Source organism: Salmo trutta, chromosome 12, assembly GCF_901001165.1.
Source record: "Salmo trutta chromosome 12, fSalTru1.1, whole genome shotgun sequence".
NCBI lineage: Eukaryota > Metazoa > Chordata > Actinopteri > Salmoniformes > Salmonidae > Salmo > Salmo trutta.
In genome coordinates, this window is record NC_042968.1 from 49,366,735 (window position 1) to 49,387,332 (window position 20,598).

At 46.0% G+C, this 20,598-nt stretch overlaps 1 pseudogene; it reads left to right on the forward strand.

Moving 5' to 3' along the window:
* Positions 1 to 1,318: 1,318 nt before the first annotated feature.
* On the forward strand, positions 1,319 to 19,629 carry LOC115202565 (asc-type amino acid transporter 1-like; annotated as a pseudogene).
* Positions 19,630 to 20,598: the final 969 nt, after the last annotated feature.

Sequence of the window (20,598 nt, forward strand, 5' to 3'; positions counted from 1 at the left end):
TCTGATAAACTAAAGTTAAACATTCTTAAATCCTTCACTTTTAACCCCAAAAGGAAATCTCAGAGTCACAAATAGAGTCGCTTTTGTTCTCATTTGCCAGCTGCTCCCTGTAATTGTCTGTCTCTGAATCCCAGGATAAATGTGAGTTTCAACTGCTTCTGGGTAGCAGCTCCTCGCCCATACCGATTACAGTCATTAACCTCAGGTCACGTGACAGGGGTCAGGAAATGAATCGTGTCTCTAGACACGACCACAGATGGTACACAGCGAGACCAGATATTTCACCGGATGTATAGATGTGAAGCGTTTTGGTTGGCGTTTCCGTTCACTACCAAATATAGTGATGAGAGGAAGACCAGTGGCTGGCAGTTTGGGGGGAAGAAAATGGCGTGGAGATGGATTTTGGTCGACATTCTGTACGTTTTCTAATTGATGAAACGTTTGATCTCAATACAGTTTTTTTTTTTTTTTTTTTTGGTTTCCAAAACTCTAGTCTGTTACGAACAGAGTGGACTAAGTTTTGTAGACTTTACTCTTTGTCAAAGTAAAAAAAAAAAATTGTTCTTCAGAAAGAGTGCAAAGGGCGAATCGAGTTATTTCACACGGTTCACTTCACAAAGTAGGCGTTCCCTTAATAGAAATATGCAAATACATGCTAGAATGCACCAATAGAACCCTCGCTAGCTCGTTCTTGGCTCTGCCCACTATGATTCATTTACTCTCATTGGAAACGACAGGCTGTGGTCTATCTTGGGTTAGTTATAAAACATCTTTGACACTACTGTTCCAGACAACCTGAATCACAGAGACTCTCACTAACCCCTGGTGTGGATGATGACTTACCAGAGTCATTTCATTTTCATTTCATTTTAGTCATTTAGCAGACGCTCTTATCCAGAATGACTTACAGTAGTGAATGCATACATTTCATTTCATGCATATTTTTTATTATTTTTTATTTTTTTCATACTGTGCTGGCCCCCCTTGGGAATCGAACCCACAACCCTGGCGTTGCAAACACCATGCTCTACCAACTGAGCCACAGGGAAGGCTAGAGTCCATGGTAGTTCAGCTGAGACTCCGTATTGGACCAGACCAAGTAGCTTATCCATGTTCAAATGGTTAAACAAAACAATATTATACAACAGGCAGATCTGATCCTGTCCAAAAAGAAAACCAAAAATACATCCGATATGAATCCTGGTGGCTGCTGCCTCGTAGAGGTGGGAGATGAGACTCCTGGCCTGGCGGCTGCTGCCTCATAGAGGTGGGAGATGAGACTCCTGGCCTGGTGTCTGCTGCCTCGTAGAGGTGGGAGATGAGACTCCTGGCCTGGTGTCTGCTGTCTCGTAGAGGTGGGAGATGAAAAGAGGAAATTGACTGTCTAACTGTCTTGCTAACGCTAACACTATCATACAGTCACTAGGACCTGTCCAGTTTGGGGAGGGAGAGAGGCAGGCGGAGAGAGGCAGGCGGAGAGAGGCAGGCGGAGAGAGGGAGGCGGAGATGCAGCGAGGCAGACGGAGAGAGAGGCAGACGGAGAGAGAGGCAGACGGAGAGAGGCAGGCAGAGAGGCAGTTGCAGAGAGAGGCAGTTGCAGAGAGAGGCAGTTGCAGAGAGAGGCAGTTGCAGAGAGAGGCAGTTGCAGATAGAGGCAGAGAGTCAGGCAGAGCGAGGCACTCAGAGAAGCAGATAGGGAGGCAGACAGAGGAACAGAGAGGAAGACAGAGACAGTTTAGCCTTGTTCACACTAGCAGTTTGAACTGACTCTTTTTGCATATCCGATTTGAATATGATCTTTTCCCTGCAGTCTGAACAGCCAAAAATCACATGGAATCAGATATTTCAAGCCACATTCATAATGGTTTGAAATCAGATACAAATCTGATTCCTGGCCGTGCGACTTTTATCTGAACGATCAAATCTGATTCCTGGCCGTGCGACTTTTATCTGAACGATCAAATCTGATTCCTGGCCGTGCAACTTTAATCTGAACGATCAAATCTGATTCCTGGCCGTGCGACTTTTATCTGAACGATCAAATCTGATTCCTGGCCGTGCGACTTTTATCTGAACGATCAAATCTGATTCCTGGCCGTGCGACTTTTATCTGAACGATCAAATCTGATTCCTGGCCGTGCAAGTTTTTTATCTGAACGATCAAATCTGATTCCTGGCCGTGCGACTATTATCTGAACGATCAAATCTGATTCCTGGCCGTGCGACTTTAATCTGAACGATCAAATCTGATTCCTGGCCGTGCAACTTTAATCTGAACGATCAAATCTGATTCCTGGCCGTGCGATTTTAATCTGAACGATCAAATCTGATTCCTGGCCGTGCAACTTTTTTATCTGAACGATCAAATCTGATTCCTGGCCGTGCGACTTTTATCTGAACGATCAAATCGGATTTTTTTTTTTTTTAGCCCTCAAGTGTTTTTTTTAGATTGTTATCTCGTCAATTGCTTGTTAGTCTGTTAACAGTTCGACAAGAACACATGGTAGCTAACTCGCTTGTTAATTGTTTACAAACAAATGAGTGAATGTGTGCTAGCAAAATAAACGGCTAGCTAGATAGCTAGTTGACTGTTGAGCTTTGGCACCCCCCCAAAAAAAGGACCTGTTTTTGAAAAGTTCTTACACCGTGATTGTGAATGTGCTTGTTTACATACCAACTTCTGACCTGAGAGGAAGCACAACCACCACCAATCAGCCAACACCGCTGCACACACACACACACACACACACACACACGCCGTTACCGTGACAACTAGCGTAAGCATGTACAGCAAAATGACGACAGTCTGAACACACACACACACACAGATCTGATTTCGATCACTTTGTAACTTTCTGTTTAGACGGTAGTCAGTATTCCGAAACGGATTTGAAAAACCAAACTGATTTGAGCACTAAAACACGCAGTGTGAACAGGGCTCTAAGAGAAGGAGCGTTCGTAGATCTGAATCAAACATGCTGTAACGGCCGTCGTTGTGAAGAGACCAAGGTGCGGCGTGGAATTTGTTTATCTTTGTATTTTAATGGAGAAAAAAATGAACACTTTACAAATAAACAAAACGACAGCCAAACAGTTCTGTCAGGTAAGATATACTAAACAGAAATTAACCCACAAAACCCAAAGGAAAACAGGCTACCTAAGTATGGCTCCCAATCAGCGACAACGATGTACAGCTGTCCCTGATTGAGAGCCATACCAGGTCAAAACAAAGAAATACAAAACATGTAGAAAAAAGGACATAGAATGCCCACCCTAGTCACACCCTGGCCTAACCAAAATAGAGAATTAAACCCTCTCTATGGCCAGGGCGTGACACATACAGACATTGTACCTCATCCGGTTTGGGCTGGATTTTAGGCAGCCAGAGAGCCAGCATTCGTGACCTGACTGTGTATCCCAGGAGCAGTGCTGTTGTCTCAGCTAATCTTCCAGACTGACGTGGGAAAGAATTTGTAGAAACCAGAGAGAGACAAAGTGTGAGCCGAGTGTGCTCCCCTTTTAAACATCACATCAGTCCAACTGTGTGCTCTGTCTGCCATTAAACACGGTGTGGTCTGTCTGCCGTTAAACACGGTGTGATCTGTCTGCCATTAAACACGGTGTGATCAGGAAGTGGTCTGTCTGCCATTAAATACTGTGTGATCTGTCTGCCATTAAACACGGTGTGATCTGTCTGCCGTTAAACACGGTGTGATCTGTCTGCCATTAAACACGGTGTGATCAGGAAGTGGTCTGTCTGCCATTAAACATGGTGTGATCTGTCTGCCATTAAACACGGTGTGGTCTGTCTGCCGTTAAGCACGGTGTGATCTGTCTGCCGTTAAACACGGTGTGATCAGGAAGTGGTCTGTCTGCCATTAAACACGGTGTGATCTGTCTGCCATTAAACACGGTGTGGTCTGTCTGCCGTTAAACACGGTGTGATCTGTCTGCCGTTAAACACGGTGTGATCTGTCTGCCGTTAAACACGGTGTGATCTGCCTGCCGTTAACATGGTGTGATCTGTCTGCCGTTAAACACTGTGTGATCTGTCTGCCGTTAAACACGGTGTGATCTGTCTGCCGTTAAACACGGTGTGATCTGTCTGCCATTAAACACGGTGTGATCTGTCTGCCATTAAACACGGTGTGATCTGTCTGCCGTTAAACACGGTGTGATCTGTCTGCCATTAAACACGGTGTGATCTGTCTGCCATTAAACATGGTGTGATCTGTCTGCCGTTAAACACGGTGTGATCAGGAAGTTGTCTGTCTGCCATTAAACACGGTGTGATCTGTCTGCCGTTAAACACGGTGTGATCTGTCTGCCATTAAACACGGTGTGATCAGGAAGTGGTCTGTCTTGATAGGAATCATGTCCCAGATTGTAACAAGCACCTGGATATTGGAGGTCTCCGTCTGGTCACATGATGGGAATCATTACTGTAGTTGCCGTCACAACTCTTTCATCCTATTGGAATGAAGGGGCCGACAGCATTCATGACCACATTACACTGTGCTGATGACTGAGGGCTGGTGATGATGGTGTGTGTGTGTGTGTGTGTGTGTGTGTGTGTGTGTGTGTATTTCAGAAGCAATCCTCATCAGTAAAATCTTAATCACAGCTCTCTCTCTCTCTCTCTCTCTCTCTCTCTCTCTCTCCTCTCTCTCTCTCTCTCTCTCTCTCCTCTCTCTCTACTCTCTCTCTCTCTCTCTCTCTCTCTCTCTCTCTCTCTCTCTCTCTCTCTCTCCCTCCCTCTCTCCCCCCCTCTCTCCCTCACACTCTCCCTCCCTCTCTCCATCCCCTCCCACTCTCCCTCCCTCCCTCTCTCCATCCCCTCCCTCCCACCCTCCCTCCCTCACTCCCTCCCTCCCCCCTCCCCTCCCCTCCCCTCCATCCCCTCCCTCCCTCCCACCAGGTCACTATGATGCTCTGAGACCCAGCCAGGCGTTTGAGTTCACACGGGACCCGTCTGTGGGGCAGATAGCTCTGGCTTTCCTCCAGGCCTCCTTTGCTTTCAGCGGCTGGAACTTCCTGAACTACGTCACTGAGGAGGTGGTCGAGCCACGCAAGTAAGGATAGACCTCTAGATGTAGGCTGCGTCCCAATTTAATCAGGATAGACTTCTAGACCTCTAGATTTAGGCTACGTCCCAATTTAATCAGGATAGACCTCTAGATTCAGGCTACGTCCCAATTTAATCAGGATAGACTTCTAGACCTCTAGATTTAGGCTACGTCCCAATTTAATCAGGATAGACCTCTAGATGTAGGCTACGTCCCAATTTAATCAGGATAGACCTCTAGATTCAGGCTACGTCCCAATTTAATCAGGATAGACCTCTAGATTCAGCCTACGTCCCAATTTAATCAGGATAGACCTCTAGATGTAGGCTACGTCCCAATTTAATCAGGATAGACCTCTAGATTCAGGCTACGTCCCAATTTAATCAGGATAGACCTCTAGATGTAGGCTACGTCCCAATTTAATCAGGATAGACCTCTAGAATTCTAGATTCAGGCTACGTCCCAATTTAATCAGGATAGACCTCTAGACCTCTAGATTTAGGCTACGTCCCAATTTAATCAGGATAGACCTCTAGAATTCTAGATTCAGGCTACGTCCCAATTTAATCAGGATAGACCTCTAGAGCTCTAGATTTAGACTACGTCCCAATTTAATCAGGATAGACCTCTAGATTTAGGCTACGTCCCAATTTAATCAGGATACACCTCTAGATTCAGGCTACGTCCCAATTTAATCAGGATAGACTTCTAGACCTCTAGATTTAGGCTACGTCCCAATTTAATCAGGATAGACCTCTAGATGTAGGCTACGTCCCAATTTAATCAGGATAGACCTCTAGATTCAGGCTACGTCCCAATTTAATCAGGATAGACCTCTAGATGTAGGCTACGTCCCAATTTAATCAGGATAGACCTCTAGAATTCTAGATTCAGGCTACGTCCCAATTTAATCAGGATAGACCTCTAGACCTCTAGATTTAGGCTACGTCCCAATTTAATCAGGATAGACCTCTAGAATTCTAGATTCAGGCTACGTCCCAATTTAATCAGGATAGACCTCTAGAGCTCTAGATTTAGACTACGTCCCAATTTAATCAGGATAGACCTCTAGATTCAGGCTACGTCCCAATTTAATCAGGATAGACCTCTAGATTCAGGCTATGTCCAAATTTAATCAGGATAGACCTCTAGAGTCAGGCTACGTCCCAATTTAATCAGGATAGACCTATAGATTCAGGCTACGTCCCAATTTAATCAGATTAGACCTCTAGATGTAGGCTACATCCCAATTTAATCAGGATAGACCTCTAGACCTCTAGATTCAGGCTGCATCCCAATTTAATCAGGATAGACTTCTAGACCGCTAGATTCAGGCTACGTCCCAATTTAATTAGGATAGACCTCTAGATTCAGGCTCCGTCCCAATTGAGTCAGGATAGACCTCTAGATTCAGGCTACGTCCCAATTTAATCAGGATAGACCTCTAGATCGCTAGATTCAGGCTACGTCCCAATTTAATCAGGATAGACCTCTAGATTCAGGCTACGTCCCAATTTAATCAGGATAGGCCTCTAGATTCAGGCTACGTCCCAATTTAATCAGGATAGACCTCTAGATTCAGGCTACGTCCCAATTTAATCAGGACAGATCTCTTGACCTCTAGAATCAGGCTACGTCCCAATTGAATCAAGATAGACCTCTAGACCTCTAGATTCAGGCTACGTCCCAATTTAATCAGGATAGACCTCTAGATTCAGGCTACGTCCCAATTTAATCAGGATAGACCTCTAGACCTCTAGATTTAGGTTACGTCCCAATTTAATCAGGATAGACCTCTAGATGTAGGCTACGTCCCAATTTAATCAGGATAGACTTCTAGATTCAGGCTACGTCCCAATTTAATCAGGATAGATCTCTAGATTCAGGCTACGTCCCAATTGAATCAGGATAGACCTCTAGATTTAGGCTACGTCCCAATTTAATCAGGATAGACCTCTAGATTCAGGCTACGTCCCAATTTAATCAGGATAGACCTCTAGATGTAGGCTACGTCCCAATTTAATCAGGATAGACCTCTAGATCTCTAGATTCAGGCTGCATCCCAATTTAATCAGGATAGACCTCTAGACCTCTAGATTCAGGCTACGTCCCAATTTAATCAGGATAGACCTCTAGATGTAGGCTACGTCCCAATTTAATCAGGATAGACCTCTAGATTTAGGCTACATCCCAATTTATTCAGGATAGACCTCTAGATTCAGGCTACGTCCCAATTTAATCAGGATAGACCTCTAGATTCAGGCTACGTCCCAATTTAATCAGGACAGATCTCTAGACCTCTAGATTCAGGCTACGTCCCAATTTAATCAGGATAGACCTCTAGACCTCTAGATTTAGGCTACGTCCCAATTGAATCAGGATAGACCTCTTGATTCAGGCTACGTCCCAATTTAATCAGGATAGACCTCTAGATTCAGGCTACGTCCTAATTTAATCAGGATAGATGTCTAGATTCAGGCTACCTCCCAATTTAATCAGGATAGACCTCTAGATTTAGGCTACGAACCAATTGTTTACCCTTCTAACAAAGTGTGCACTTGCACACTCCCTGTCATGAATTTCAAAGCATTGGTCTGCTCTAAACATTAGCTGAAGGGAATTTTCCAAGTGCACACTTCAGGAGGAGGGTGGAGAATCGGTGCGCAACTAACTGTGTCCTCATACCACCACCTAGTGGTGGAAAGTGGTAGAGCACCTGTTGTCATCCAGTAATATATTGACTTTACGTGTTTTCATGTTGCAGCTGTTTCTTTATTGCCTTCAATGCTCAAATTATATTCATTAACTTTACTGTCTCACTGCTGTCTAACGAGTTGACTGTCTCACTGCTGTCTAATGAGTTGACTGTCTCACTGCTGTCTAATGAGTTGACTGTCTCACTGCTGTCTAACGAGTTGACTGTCTCACTGCTGTCTAATGAGTTGACTGTCTCACTGTTGACTGTCTCACTGCTGTCTAACGAGTTGACTGTCTCACTGCTGTCTAATGAGTTGACTGTCTCACTGCTGTCTAATGAGTTGACTGTCTCACTGTTGTCTAACCAGTTGACTGTCTCACTGCTGTCTAATGAGTTGAACCTGCCCCTAGCCATCCACATATTACTATAATATATTATTACAGTCCTATGTTACTGTAATATAATGTACTGTTTTACAGGAACTTGGTATATTACTGTAAAATATGTTTCTAATCTCAGGATCCTGCCACAGCCATCTACATATTATTTTAATATATTATTACAGTACTATATTACTGTAATATAATGTACTGTTTTACAGGAACCTGGTATATTACTGTAAAATATGTTTCTAATCTCAGGAACCTGCCCCGGGCTATCTACATGTTACTGTAATATATTATTACAGGACTATATTACTGTAATATAATGTACTGTTTTACAGGAACCTGGTATATTACTGTAAAATATGTTTCTAATCTCAGGAACCTGCCCCCAGCCATCTACATGTTACTGTAATATATTATTACATTACTATATTACTGTAATATAATGTACTGTTTTACAGGAACCTACTGTAATATAATGTACTGTTTTACAGGAACCAGGCTATCTACATATCCATTCCCCTGGTGACGTTAGTCTACAGTCTGACTGACATATTAACTATCTATCTATACAGGAACCTGCCCCGGGCTATCTACATATCCATTCCCCTGGTGACGTTAGTTTACACTCTGACTAACATCGCATACTTCTCCTCCATGACCCCCGAAGAGCTGTTGGCATCCAACGCCGTGGCCGTGGTGAGAATTAATCTAGAAATAAAATAACAGCAAAAATAATAACACTTAATAATAAAGTCATAATAAATACACAATGAGTAACGATAACATGGTTATATACAGGAAGTACCAGGTAATAACATGGCTATATACAGGAAGTACCAGGTAATAACATGGCTATATACAGGAAGTACCAGGTCATAACATGGCTATATACAGGAAGTACCAGGTCATAACATGGCTATATACAGGAAGTACCAGGTCATAACATGGCTATATACAGGAAGTACCAGGTAATAACATGGCTATATACAGGAAGTACCAGTACTAAGTCAATATGCAAGGGTACGAGGTAATAACATGGCTATATACAGGGAGTTCCAGTACTGAGGTAATAACATGGCTATATACAGGAAGTACCAGGTAATAACATGGCTATATACAGGAAGTCCCAGTACTGAGTCAATGTGCAGGGATACGAGGTAATTGAGGTAGATATGTACATATAGGTAGGGATAAAGTGACTAGACAACAGGATAGATAATAGACAGTAACAGCATTATACTGTAGGTTGGGGTAAAGGATAGACAGTAACAGCAGTATACTGTAGGTAGGGGTAAAGGATAGATAATAGACAGTAACAGCAGTATACTGTAGGTAGGGGTAAAGGATAGATAATAGACAGTAACAGCAGTATACTGTAGGTAGGGGTAAAGGATAGATAATAGACAGTAACAGCAGTATACTGTAATAGTCCGGGTAGCTATTGATCAACTATCTAACTAACTATTGATCAATCTGATGGCTTGGAGGGAGAAGCTGTTCAGGGTTCTGTTGGTTCCGGACCTGGTGCTCCGGTATCGCTTGCCGTGCGGTAGCAGAGAAAACAGTCTATGACTATAGGGTGGCTGGAGTCTTTGACAATGTTTTGGGGCCTTCCTCTGACACCGCCTGATATAGAGGTCCTGGATGGTAGGAAGCTTGGCTCCAGTGATGTACTGGGCCGTACGCACTACCCTCTGTAGCGCCTTGCGGTCGGAGGCCCCAGCAGTTGCAATACCAGGGGCTGATGCAACCAGTCAGGATGCTCTCGATGGTGCAGATGTAAAACCTTTTGAGGATCTGAGGACCCATGCCAAATCTTTTCAGTCTCCTGAAGGGGGAATAGGCTTTGTCGTGCCCTCTACATGACTGTCTTGATGTGTTTGGACCATGATAGTTTGTTGGTGATGTGGACACCAAGGAACTTGAAGCTCTCAACCTGCTCCACTACAGTCCCGTCGATGAGAATGGGGGCGTGCTCGGTCCTCCTTTTCCTGTAGTCCACAATCATCTCCTTTGTCTTGATCACATTGAGGGAGAGGTTGTTGTCCTGGCACCACACTGCCAGGTCTCTGACCTCCTCTCTATAGGCTGTCTCATCGTTGTCGGTGATCAGGCCTACCGCTGTTGTGTCGTCAGTAAACTTAATGATGGTGTTGGAGTCGTGCCTGGCCACGCAGTCGTGAGTGAACAGGGAGTACAGGAGTGGACTAAGTATGCATCCCTGAGGGGCCCCCATGTTGAGGATCAGCGTGGCAGATGTGTTATTACCTACCCTTACCACCTGGGGGGCGGCCCGTCAGGAAGTCCAGGATCCAGTTGCAGAGGGAGGTGTTTAGTCCCAGAGTCCTTAGCTTATTGATGAGCTTTGAGGGCACTATGGTGTTGAATGCTGAGCTGTAGTCAGTGCTCCTTTTGTCCAGGTGGGAAAGGGTAGTGTTGTTATGTTTTGTGTTTTTTGTGGACCCCAGGAAGAGAAGCTGCTGCTTCTGTAAAAGCTAATGAGGATCCATAATAAACACCAGGAAGAGAAGCTGCTGCTGCTGCTGTTAAAGCTAATGAGGATCCATAATAAACACCAGGAAGAGAAGCTGCTGCTTCTGTTAAAGCTAATGAGGATCCATAATAAACACCAGGAAGAGAAGCTGCTGCTGCTTCTGTTAAAGCTAATGAGGATCCATAATAAACACCAGGAAGAGAAGCTGCTGCTGCTGCTTTTAAAGCTAATGAGGATCCATAATAAACACCAAGAAGAGAAGCTGCTGCTTCTGTTAAAGCTAATGAGGATCCATAATAAACACCAGGAAGAGAAGCTGCTGCTGCTTCTGTTAAAGCTAATGAGGATCCATAATAAACACCAGGAAGAGAAGCTGCTGCTGCTTCTGTTAAAGCTAATAAGGATCCATAATAAACACCAGGAAGAGAAGCTGCTGCTGCTTCTGTTAAAGCTAATGAGGATCCATAATAAACACCAGGAAGAGAAGCTGCTGCTTCTGTTAAAGCTAATGAGGATCCATAATAAACAAATAAAATGTTGTTATTTGATTTTTGTGTGGTTATTTAACAGTTAACTATCTGTGGTTGTTTAAAAGGTTGTTTTAATGATTGTTGAATGGTTTTCTACAGACATTTGGTGAGAAGTTGCTGGGCGTTTTTCCTGGGTGATGCCTATCTCTGTAGCTCTGTCGACATTCGGAGGAATCAACGGCTACCTCTTCACTTCTTCCAGGTACTCATAGTCTCATAATATATATAGTCAGTGGTTCTCATAACCTCTCCTCGGGGGGGTCCACGTTATTGTCCTGTACTCATAGTCTCATAATACAGTGGGGGGGAAAAGTATTTGATCCCCTGCTGATTTTGTACGTTTGCCCACTGACAAAGAAATGATCAGTCTATCATTTTAATGGTAGGTTTATTTGAACATTAAAATGCAAATCATTATATAAAATTTTTGACATGCATGTCAAACATTTTATATAATGATTTGCATTTTAATGAGGGATCAAATACTTTTTTTCCCCCACTGTATATAATCAGTGGTTCTCCTAACCTCTCCTCGAGGGGGGACCGCCTCACCAGGAAACGTCCACGTTATTGTCCTGTACCAACAGAGCAGATTCACCTTATCAAGGACTTGCTGATGCTCTAGTTCTGGAATAGATTAAAACACATGGAACAACACATGGAACAACACATGGAACAACACAGACACTGTAACCTAAAACAATATACAGTCCACTTCATTCATAACCCCAAATCAATATACAGTCCAATTCATTCATAACCCCAAAATCAATACACAGTCCAATTCATTCATAACCCCAAATCAATACACAGTCCACTTCATTCATAACCCCAAATCAATATACAGTCCACTTCATTCATAACCCCAAATCAATACACAGTCCAATTCATTCATAACCCCAAATCAATACACAGTCCACTTCATTCATAACCCCAATCATTATACAGTCCACTTCATTCATAACCCCAAAGCAATATACAGTCCACTTCATTCATAGCGTATCTGTGGTGTAGTGCTGCAGGAATCCAACTCACAACCCCCTGGTGTGTTGCTAGCATCACCCTCCAACCAACTGCAAACACACCAAACGCTATTGTCCCTTTTTCTATTGTCCCTTTTTCTCCACAGGTTGTGTTTCTCTGGAGCCAGAGAGGGTCACCTGCCTTACCTGTTGGCCATGATCCACCTGAAAAACTGCACCCCTATTCCCGCTTTGCTAGTCTGTGTAAGTTACTGCACCCCTATTCCCGCTCTGCTAGTCTGTGTAAATTACTGCACCCCTATTCCCACTCTGCTAGTCTGTGTAAATTACTGCACCCCTATTCCCACTCTGCTAGTCTGTGTAAACTACTGCACCCCTATTCCCGCTCTACTAGTCTGTGTAAGTTACTGCACCCCTATTCCCACTCTGCTAGTCTGTGTAAATTACTGCACCCCTATTCCCACTCTGCTAGTCTGTGTAAATTACTGCACCCCTATTCCCGCTCTACTAGTCTGTGTAAGTTACTGCACCCCTATTCCCACTCTGTTGGTCTGTGTAAATTACTGCACCCTTATTCCCACTCTGCTAGTCTGTGTAAATTACTGCACCCCTATTCCCACTCTGCTAGTCTGTGTAAGTTACTGCACCCCTATTCCCACTCTGCTAGTCTGTGTAATTACTGCACCCCTATTCCCACTCTGCTAGTCTGTGTAAGTTACTGCACCCCTATTCCCGCTCTGCTAGTCTGTGTAAGTTACTGCACCCCTATTCCCACTCTGCTAGTCTGTGTAAATTACTGCACCCCTATTCCCGCTCTGCTAGTCTGTGTAAATTACTGCACCCCTATTCCCGCTCTGCTAGTCTGTGTAAATTACTGCACCCCTATTCCCACTCTGCTAGTCTGTGTAAGTTACTGCACCCCTATTCCCACTCTGCTAGTCTGTGTAAATTACTGCACCCCTATTCCCACTCTGCTAGTCTGTGTAAGTTACTGCACCCCTATTCCCGCTCTGCTAGTCTGTGTAAGTTACTGCACCCCTATTCCCACTCTGCTAGTCTGTGTAAATTACTGCACCCCTATTCCCACTCTGCTAGTCTGTGTAAATTACTGCACCCCTATTCCCACTCTGCTAGTCTGTGTAAATTACTGCACCCCTATTCCTGCTACTCATTCTTGCCTGCATTTGTCCACAAACCCCAGGGCTGCACTAGTTCCTATAGCCCCAAACCCCAGGGTTGTGCTAGTTCCTATAGCCCCAAACCCCAGGGCTGCACTAGTTCCTATAGCCCCAAACCCCAGAGCTGTACTAGTTCCTATAGCCCCAAGTCCCAGGGCTGCACTAGTTCCTATAGCCCCAAACCCCAGGGCTGCTCTAGTTCCTATAGCCCCAAACCCCAGGGCTGCTCTAGTTCCTATAGCCCTAAACCCCAGGGCTGCTCTAGTTCCTATAGCCCCAAACCCCAGGGCTGCACTAGTTCCTATAGCCCCAAACCCCAGGGCTGCACTAGTTCCTATAGCCCCAAACCCCAGGGCTGCTCTAGTTCCTATAGCCCCAAACCCCAGGGCTGCACTAGTTCCTATAGCCCCAAACCCCAGGGCTGCACTAGTTCCTATAGCCCCAAACCCCAGGGCTGCTCTAGTTCCTATAACCCCAAACCCCAGGGCTGCACTAGTTCCTATAGCCCTAAACCCCAGGGCTGCACTAGTTCCTATAGCCCCAAACCCCAGGGCTGCTCTAGTTCCTATAGCCCCAAACCCCAGGGCTGCACTAGTTCTTATAGCCCCAAACCCCAGGGCTGCTCTAGTTCCTATAGCCCCAAACCCCAGGGCTGCTCTAGTTCCTATAGCCCCTTACCCCAGGGCTGTGCTAGTTCCTATAGCCTCAAACCCCAGGGCTGCACTAGCCCCAAACCCCAGGGCTGCACTAGTTCCTATAGCCCCAATCCCCAGGGCTGTGCTAGTTCCTATAGCCCCAAACCCCAGGGCTGCTCTAGTTCCTATAGCCCCAAACCCCAGGGCTTCACTAGCCCCAAACCCCAGGGCTGCACTAGTTCCTATAGCCCCAAACCCAGGGCTGTGCTAGTTCCTAAAGCCCCAAACTCCAGGGCTGCTCTAGTTCCTATAGACCCAAACCCCAGGGCTGCTCTAGTTCCTATAGCCCCATACCCCAGGGCTGCACTAGTTCCTATAGCCCCAAACCCCAGGGCTGCTCTAGTTCCTATAGCCCCAAACCCCAGGGCTGCTCTAGTTCCTATAGCCCCAAACCCCAGGGCTGCACTAGTTCCTATATCCCCAAACCCCAGGGCTGCACTAGTTCCTATAGCCCCAAACCCCAGGGCTGCTCTAGTTCCTATAGCCCCAAACCCCAGGGCTGCTCTAGTTCCTATAGCCCCAAACCCCAGGGCTGCTCTAGTTCCTATAGCCCCAAACCCCAGGGCTGCACTAGTTCCTATAGCCCCAAACCCCAGGGCTGCACTAGTTCCTATATCCCCAAACCCCAGGGCTGCACTAGTTCCTATAGCCCCAAACCCCAGGGCTGTACTAGTTCCTATAGCCCCAAACCCCAGGGCTGCTCTAGTTCCTATAACCCCAAACCCCAGGGCTGCACTAGTTCCTATAGCCCTAAACCCCAGGGCTGCACTAGTTCCTATAGCCCCAAACCCCAGGGCTGCACTAGTTCTTATAGCCCCAAACCCCAGGGCTGCTCTAGTTCCTATAGCCCCAAACCCCAGGGCTGCTCTAGTTCCTATAGCCCCTTACCCCAGGGCTGTGCTAGTTCCTATAGCCTCAAACCCCAGGGCTGCACTAGCCCCAAACCCCAGGGCTGCACTAGTTCCTATAGCCCCAATCCCCAGGGCTGTGCTAGTTCCTATAGCCCCAAACCCCAGGGCTGCTCTAGTTCCTATAGCCCCAAACCCCAGGGCTTCACTAGCCCCAAACCCCAGGGCTGCACTAGTTCCTATAGCCCCAAACCCCAGGGCTGTGCTAGTTCCTAAAGCCCCAAACTCCAGGGCTGCTCTAGTTCCTATAGACCCAAACCCCAGGGCTGCTCTAGTTCCTATAGCCCCAAACCCCAGGGCTGCACTAGTTCCTATAGCCCCAAACCCCAGGGCTGCACTAGTTCCTATAGCCCCAAACCCCAGGGCTGCACTAGTTCCTATATCCCCAAACCCCAGGGCTGTACTAGTTCCTATAGCCCCAAACCCCAGGGCTGTACTAGTTCCTATAGCCCCAAACCCCAGGGCTGTGCTATATAGCTTTGTGTATAATGTTATAGTCTCCCAAAGTGTATGTTACGTCTATATTCATTGACCTCTGCTTCCTTCCTCCTCCACAGTGCGGAGCCACCATAGTGATCCTGTGTATCGGAGAGACTCACAACCTGATCAACTATGTCTCCTTTATTAACTTCCTGTCTTATGGAGTGACCATCGCTGGCCTGCTGTACTATCGCTGGAAGAGACCCAACCTGCTACGACCCATCAAGGTACAGCAGGCCTATATCTGGTGCTATTATATCTGGGAACTATTTACTAGTGCACACCGTAACCAGGAAATTAACTGTTATTCTATTACTGAGTGGGGAAACCAGGAAATTAACTGGTCATTCTGTTACTGAATGGGAAACCAGGAAATTAACTGGTCATTCTATTACTGAATGGGAAACCAGGAAATGAACTGGTCATTCTATTACTGAGTGGGAAACCAGGAAATGAACTGGTCATTCTATTACTGAATGGGAAACCAGGAAATTAACTGGTCATTCTATTACTGAACGGGAAACCAGGAAATTAACTGGTCATTCTTTTACTGAATGGGAAACCAGGAAATGAACTGTCATTCTATTACTGATGGGGAAACCAGGAAATGAACTGGTCATTCTATTACTGAGTGGGAAACCAGGAAATGAACTGTCAATCTATTACTGATGGGAAACCAGGAAATGAACTGTCATTCTATTACTGAATGGGAAACCGAGAAATGAACTGGTCATTCTATTACTGAATGGGAAACCAGGAAATGAACTGGTCATTCTACTACTGAGTGGGGAAACAAGGAAATGAACTGGTCATTCTATTACTGAATGGGAAACCAGGAAATGAACTGGTCATTCTTTTACTGAATGGGAAACCAGGAAATGAACTGTCATTCTATTACTGAGTGGGAAACCAGGAAATGAACTGTCATTCTATTACTGAATGGGAAACCAGGAAATGAACTGGTCATTCTATTACTGAATGGGAAACCAGGAAATGAACTGGTCATTCTATTACTGAATGGGAAACCAGGAAATGAACTGGTCATTCTTTTACTGAATGGGAAACCAGGAAATGAACTGTCATTCTATTACTGAGTGGGAAACCAGGAAATGAACTGTCATTCTATTACTGAATGGGAAACCAGGAAATGAACTGGTCATTCTATTACTGAATGGGATTCCAGGAAATAAACTGTCATTCTATTACTGAATGGGGAACCAGGAAATGAACTGGTCATTCTATTACTGAATGGGAAACCAGGAAATGAACTGGTCATTCTATTACTGAATGGGAAACCAGGAAATGAACTGGTCATTCTATTACTGAATGGGCAACCGGACGTTGTGCTGTGGTGTATTACGATTGGATTTTTATTTCTTCCTCCCTTTCCCCCCATCCTCCCTCGTCTCTCCCCCTCCCTCTATCCTCTCCCCCATCCTCCCCGGTCCTCCCCCTCCCTCTATCCTCTCCCCATTCCCCTTCTCTCCTCTCCTCTCCTCCCCTCCCCTTCTCCCTTCAGGTGAGTGTGTTGGTCCCAATCAGTTACCTGGTGTTCTCGGTGGTGCTGCTGGGGTTCAGCCTGTACTTGGAGCATTAGTTCTAACTCTGTGCCCCTCCTCCCTCTCCTCTCCCTCCTCCCTCTCCCCCATCCTCCCCGGCCCTCCCTCTCCCCCCTCCCTCTTCTTTCCTCCCTCCCTCTATCCTGTCCTCCCCTCCCCCTCTCCCTTCAGGTCAGTGTGTTGGTCCCAATCAGTTACCTGGTGTTCTGGGCGGTGCTGCTGGGGTTCAGCCTGTACTCGGAGCCCGTGGTGTGTGGCATGGGGATCGTCATCATGCTCACCGGGGTACCCGTCTACTTCGTGGGAGTCCACTGGAAGAACAAGCCCAGATGTGTCTACAGGGTCGTTGGTGAGTGACTCCTCCACTCCTTGTATTGCATGTCCATGTTGGTCACCAGACGCTCTTATTCAGAGCAAACTTAGTCATTCAACTAAGGGAGGTAAGACAACCACAGTCACAGTCATCCTGCCGTCTCTGCATCGACAACGATAAGGCAGCAGAGTGACATGCTGCCGTCTCTGTATCGACACCGATAAGGCAGCAGAGTGACATGCTGCCGTCTCTGTATCGACACTGATAAGGCAGCAGAGTGACATGCTGCTGTCTCTGTATCGACACCGATAAGGCAGCAGAGTGACATGCTGCCGTCTCTGCATCGACACTGATAAGGCAGCAGAGTGACATGCTGCCGTCTCTGCATCGACACTGATAAGGCAGCAGAGTGACATGCTGCTGTCTCTGTATCGACACCGATAAGGCAGCAGAGTGACATGCTGCCGTCTCTGCATCGACACTGATAAGGCAGCAGAATGACATGCTGCCGTCTCTGTATCGACACCAATAAGGCAGCAGAGTGACATGCTGCCGTCTCTGTATCGACACTGATAAGGCAGCAGAATGACATGCTGCCGTCTCTGCGTCGACACTGATAAGGCAGCAGAATGACATGCTGCCGTCTCTGCATCGACACTGATAAGGCAGCAGAGTGACATGCTGCCGTCTGCAGAATATGTGTCTGTCACGAAAATTTTCAATCCCATTGATAATAACTAACAATTATTAAAGCTTTGACTAATTCCCGAGGTTTGTAAGACCCCGGGTTTAATAATAATTAGGTAAAGACTCAAGTTATGCAAAAGGACGTACAGTTTATTCACGAGAACGTTCTAAAGTCCATTTTATAACTCACTCCCTACTTACGCACATACATACACACGAACAGTAGGTAGATTGTATCCTTCCCCATGGTTCTCACCACTGTTTATCACTACCAAACTGGCACTTCCATTCCCCCGAGATTAGAGGAACCTTGAAAGGACTCCCTGTCCTATCGTAAGTTTCTCAGAGTTCTAGCCAGGTTCAGGTCATACACAGTTTAATTGTTCTCGGTATCTTCTTAGTCACACACACACACACATTTCTACTTGTCTCGACCAAACTTTTTTAGACTGAAGTTTATCATTCTAATTCATTATACATGTTACAGAATCGAATGATTACCAATAGTTACGTTTGTCTAATTATTCATTATATATGTTACATAATGTCATAATTACGTTTCAAGGTGGAATTGTTTAGTCATTACCTTTAAGCATATAAATTCCCTTGGCAGCATTTCATTCTGTTGTAAGACTGATATCTACAGAATATGTGTCTTACAGCAGAATTACATTTTTGTCATGAAGTTGTGATCTACCACTAGAGGGCCGTACAAGCCTGCTTTTCCAGAGTTGAAGTCAGTTATTTTACTGTATACGTCTCTGACCCCGCTGCCTGTCTGTTCTGTTCCAGAGTGTGTGACCTACGTGGGTCAGAAGCTGTGTTTCGTGGTGTTCCCCCAAGAAGACCTGTCAGAGATCACCCCCCTCACAGCCTCGGATAAACACAACGACTGAACGAGCCCCATCACAGCCTCGGATAAACACAACGACTGAACAAGCCCCCTCCTCACAGCCTCGGATAAACACAACAACTGAACGAGCCCCATCACAGCCTCGGATAAACACAACAACTGAACGAGCCCCCTCCTCACATCCTCGGATAAACACAACGACTGAACGAGCCCCTCCTCACAGCCTCGGATAAACACAACAACTGAACGAGCCCCATCACAGCCTCGGATAAACACAACAACTGAACGAGCCCCCATCACAGCCTCGGATAAACACAACAACTGAACGAGCCCCCTCCTCACATCCTCGGATAAACACAACGACTGAACGAGCCCCTCCTCACAGCCTCCGATAAACACAACAACTGAACGAGCCCCCATCACAGCCTCGGATAAACACAACAACTGAACGAGCCCCCTCCTCACATCCTCGGATAAACACAACGACTGAACGAGCCCCTCCTCACAGCCTCGGATAAACACAACAACTGAACGAGCCCCATCACAGCCTCGGATAAACACAACAACTGAACGAGCCCCCATCACAGCCTCGGATAAACACAACAACTGAACGAGCCCCCTCCTCACATCCTCGGATAAACACAACGACTGAACGAGCCCCTCCTCACAGCCTCCGATAAACACAACAACTGAACGAGCCCCCATCACAGCCTCGGATAAACACAACAACTGAACGAGCCCCCTCCTCACAGCCTCGGATAAACACAACAACTGAACGAGCCCCTCCCTCACATCCTCGGATAAACACAACGACTGAACGAGCCCCTCACAACCTCGGATAAACACAACAACTGAACGAGCCCCTCACATCCTCCGATAAAGACAACGACTGAACACCTCTCTCCCTCCGTCCATCTAACCGGGGATGAGCTGCCAGAACGGTCTGATCCGTCTGCCTACCAGGAACTTTTTAAACCTCTTTCTGTTCGTTGCCTTCTACTCCCTGGATGCGTCCCCAACTGGCACCCTATTCCCTATATAGTGCACTACTTTTGACCAAAGCACCATGGGCCCTGGTGTAAAGTAGTGGACTACATAGGGAATAGAGTACTATTTTGGGCCACACAAGGGTCTCTCCTCAAGAGTAAAGAGAGAGTTTCCATCCTGGTACTTCTGAGAGGCTGTCTCCAGGCTCTTCCATCCTGGTACTTCTGAGAGGCTGTCTCCAGGCTCTTCCATCCTGGTACTTCTGACAGGCTGTCTCCAGGCTCTTCCATCCTGGTACTTCTGAGAGGCTGTCTCCAGGCTCTTCCATCCTGGTACTTCTGAGAGACTGTCTCCAGGCTGTGTTTAGTGGGAGGGGCATCAGGGATCAGTAAAGGTTGTATTGGTCGATACACCCTCCCCTTCTCTTCACTAGACAGCCAATGCCAAGACACCATACTCAAGGAACTTTTGTTTTATGAGATATTATCATTTTTATTTTTTTTTAGTATTTGTTTTTGAAATGAGTCTAATCTTTGTCAATTTTATTGTGCCTTACAAGTGGGGATAGTTAAAAAAATATATGTTTATTTGATGCGGCCTATTGATTTTGTGGTGATATTAAGTTTAAACTGTGTACTATTCCATGAGGTACAGTAGTAGTTGCAATGGTTTTCCTTTGGCTGTACTTCCTACTACTTCCTATGACTTCCACTGAGCTGTTTTCCCTGTACTAACTGACCTGTACTAACTTCTAGAGTTTGGTGTTGATGGGATACGG